The following is a 4,077-nucleotide window of genomic DNA, read 5'->3' on the forward strand; positions in this document are numbered from 1 at the left end:
AGAACAAGACAGGACCTAAGTCTAGGGGGTTCTGGGGTATCAGGCAAAACACCAAGACAGGAATTCAGGCAGAAAAATAGGGTAGAACCCCAGTTATCAGAATCAAGACACCAAGAATCACACTAACAAAGGAGACCATAAATGCACTGGAACTTTCTGTGAGTCCTGGCTAAGAGCCACTTGACCCCGAGTCCATAATGCCCAGCTAAAACACTGTAGACCTCACTCCCTGAGAAATGGCCATATTTTCACTGAAAAACAAAAATCTAAATCAATAAACAAATTCTAAAGCTAAATAAAAACCAACTTACAATTCTTACATCATTGTTTACCTTCATGAGGATGAAATCATGAAGAACTTGTTACATCCTTAATCCTTACTGAATAATCATATAGGTCAACCTCTGGCAAGCTTCGCCTAAATATGAGCCTCTGAACCTCTTTCACATTGTGGAGCCTATAGAAAATGGCATTTATATGGCACACAGGGGTATATCCAAGAGGATGCTTGTGGACAAAGATCATTCTTGGGTCTCTATGGGCCCCGGGCCCTGCCCAACCTCCCTTACGACTGAGGTGATCAGTATCTCCGCACACCTGAGACACATTCCCTGCACATCGGCTCTGATCTACATCATTCCAAGCAGAGACACATCTAGTCTGTTTGGAAATGTCCCCAGGAAAGGAGTTTCTACCCTTCTTCCTGAGGTAAACCTTTCCCTCAGATTTTGCTACGTGAATACCTGCCAGAGATCCCTTATTTTAAACACATGCTAACCTAGCTCATTTTTTAGGACTTTATTTTAGGTGCACAACCATGATTGCATACTTTAAAAAAGCAATTTCCTGTCCTTTTCTTTTGTATGGCACCCTCCTCTTACACATACCTGACATACAGTGGCCAGACTATGACTTGCATTTTCATAGATTGCTTCATAAGTATCTTTTCAATCAGGAGTCAGCAAAATTCTACAGGTAGATACAGAAGTAAATCAGTTAGAATCAGCCAGCAGTTATTTTCCTCCAGTTGTGTGGGACCATATCATAGATTCTTGGCGAAGGAACACGGAACAAAACAAAGAGAAGACATGACAAGTTTGTGTGGACCACTATCTTCTGGAGTTTTATTATTCATTGAAAACAGACATCTCCCCTTTCTTATTCTCTGCTAAAGGACTAGCTCTAAGTGTCCTGCTTAATTTTGGTAATTATATTTCAAAGGAATAATGGACATGGCATTTATCTGGAAGCACTGATGGGCCACTTATTTTTAAATAAATAATATAATGATATCTCTTACAAACTACTTGGGTTTCATTTCTTGCCACCAAGAAGAGAAATATGATCAAGTATCTTTCAACTTTTTAAAATTGCCGTTTACATGACCGGTTCCTACCATGAGTGGTTAATGGGAAGGAGTGGCAGTCTAGACTTTAGATTCTCTGTTTTTTTCTGTTCCTCTTCTCTCTCCCCACCCCCCGCTTCTCCAGTGTCTGTGCTTAAAGCTGTATAATCATGTATTTTTTTCCTACAGCCAAATACTTCCTTAAAATGATACATATACCCCTTACACTAGAAAGTAGTGGCTACTTACTGCCCCTTGCTTAGTTCCTGTTTTCTTGATAAATAATACTTAGTCCTAATAGTGACAGTGGCAGCCTTAGAAGAATTTCAAAAAGGGGATTTAAGTAAGTGACCTACTCTATGCATCTCGAAGAATATCTAGATGCAGGACAAGCAAAGCTTTCTCATAACTTTTTAACAGAAACTAGTGATTATATGGGATCAGTATTTTTTTTCAGTGCATATAAACTATGTTATTTGCCATAGGTTTATAGAATGGGATGTGTGGGCATGCTTTTATGAAGTTGTTTTCTTTCATCTTAGTCAACATGCTTACAATTTGGTGACCTGCCAATGGATTAGGGGTGGGGCCTTGTGTTATGGCTTTATAGGGCAATTGGCTAGGCTTTTCTAGCCCATGTGGATGACTGAAAGTGGGGCCAGCCCACAGCCTACCCAGCCATGTTTTTCTTATTTTAAAAATAGCTAAATTATACCCAGCAACTTTACTCCTAGGTATTTAGCCAAGAAAAATGGAGACACAAATCTACATAAAAACTTGTGCACAAATGTTAATACCAACATTATTCATAGCAGCCAAAAAAGGAAAGCAATCCAAATGTCCATCAGCTGATGAATGTGTAAACAAAATGTGGTCTGTCCATACAATAGAATATTATCCAGCAATAAAGAGCAATGAGGTACATGCTACAACATGGATGTGCCTCAAAAAACATGCTAAGCGTTAGGGCACCTGGGTGGCTCAGTTAAGCATCCAACTTCGGCTCAGGTCACGATCTCATGAGTTCGAGCCCCACATCAGGCACTGTGCTGACAGCTCAGAGCCTGGAGCCTGCTTTAGATTCTGTGCCTCCCTCTCACTCTGCCCCTCCCTCCACTCATGCTATGTCTCTCTTTCTCAAAAATAAATAAACATTTAAAAAAATTGTTTTAAAAAAGCATTCTGTGAAATAAGCCAGTCACAAGACACCACAGTTACATGTACATGAAATGTTCAGAATAGGCATATCTATAAAGACAGTAGATTCGGTTGCCATAGCTGGGGGAGGGGGAGGTGAGGAAAAGGGGGGAATGACTATTAATAGGTATGGGGTTTCTTTTGGGGGAGATAAAAATGTTTTAATATTGGTTGTGGTGATGTTCGCACAATTCTGAATACATTGAGAACCACCGAACTGTGCACTTTAAATAGATTATTGGCAGGTATGTGAATTATATCTCAATAAAACTGTTATGACAGTAATAGCTCAATTATAACTCTCTGCCCAGTAAGGGTGGGTTGGGAATAGTGACTTCCTTCCCAAGAGTACATTACAGAAGGTGTGGGGGGTGGGGAGAAAGAGTCACTTCACAGGGAGGAAACCTGACAAATATGTCAGCCACGCAATCAGGTTGACATGGTATGTTGAGAATGCCACTTTGCCTTTATGGTCTTTCTCCCCCAAACCCCTACCTCTGAATAAAGTATAGACTTTAATAATAATATAGTCTTTAATAGTAATAGATCCATATTGGTCCGTTCATTGTGACAAGGTTACCATACTAATGTAATATGTAAATAACAGAGGAAACTGGGGGGATAATAATAGTGCCTACTTCATTGGTTTTGGGGATTTAAATAATTTAAGCCATTTATATATAATGTTTGAACAGTGCCTGACAAATGGTAAGTGCTTGATAAGTGCTAGCTATTGTTACTACTATAGTTACCCCGCTTTCTTTCTGGTATTTTATTTTAAAATGAGACAGCGATTAAGAAAAAAGTCTACCTAGGAGCGCCTGGGTGGTTCAGTCAGTTAAGCGTCCAACTTCGGCTCAGGTCATGATCTCGTGGTTTGTGGGTTTGAGCCCCACGTGGGACTCTGGGCTGACAGCTCAGAACCTGGAGCCTGCTTCAGATTCTGTGTCTCCCTCTCTCTCTGCCCCTCCCCCACTCATTCTCTCTCTCTCTCTCTCTCTCTCTCTCTCTCTCTGCCTCTCTCTCTCTCTCTCTCTCTCAAAAATAAATAAACATTTTTAAAAAGAAAGAAAAAAGAAAAAAGTCTACCTAGTACAACTATTACCTGACTGTTTTTGTAAGAGGTTCAGAAATGCTGCCTTTTTACAATGTTTATTATAAAGTTAATGAGTGCCTGTTTCAGAGGGAGGTGATAAAGAATTGAATATGTAGGTACTTTTTTCTCTTTAAACCTCTACATTTTATATGGAATGGGAAGGAAGTAAAAGAATATATATACCCAAGGGGGAAAATATAAAGTCAATATATTATTTTGAATTCAGAATTAGTGGAGGACAAATAAATGAGAAAAGTACCATTTCCTTGCCTAGAATCTCATGCACAGAACAAGTAAATGGCAAAATTAATTTTAATTATAATTTTTTCACTGTTACCTTTATCTGATGACCATCCTCAGGGGCAGTAAAATATCAATGGGAAACTGCATAAGAAACTCTAAATACAACTAGTATCCAAACAAAAACCACCTGGCTACA

Source organism: Prionailurus viverrinus, chromosome A2 (genome assembly GCF_022837055.1).
Source record: "Prionailurus viverrinus isolate Anna chromosome A2, UM_Priviv_1.0, whole genome shotgun sequence".
NCBI classification, from domain to species: Eukaryota; Metazoa; Chordata; class Mammalia; order Carnivora; family Felidae; genus Prionailurus; species Prionailurus viverrinus.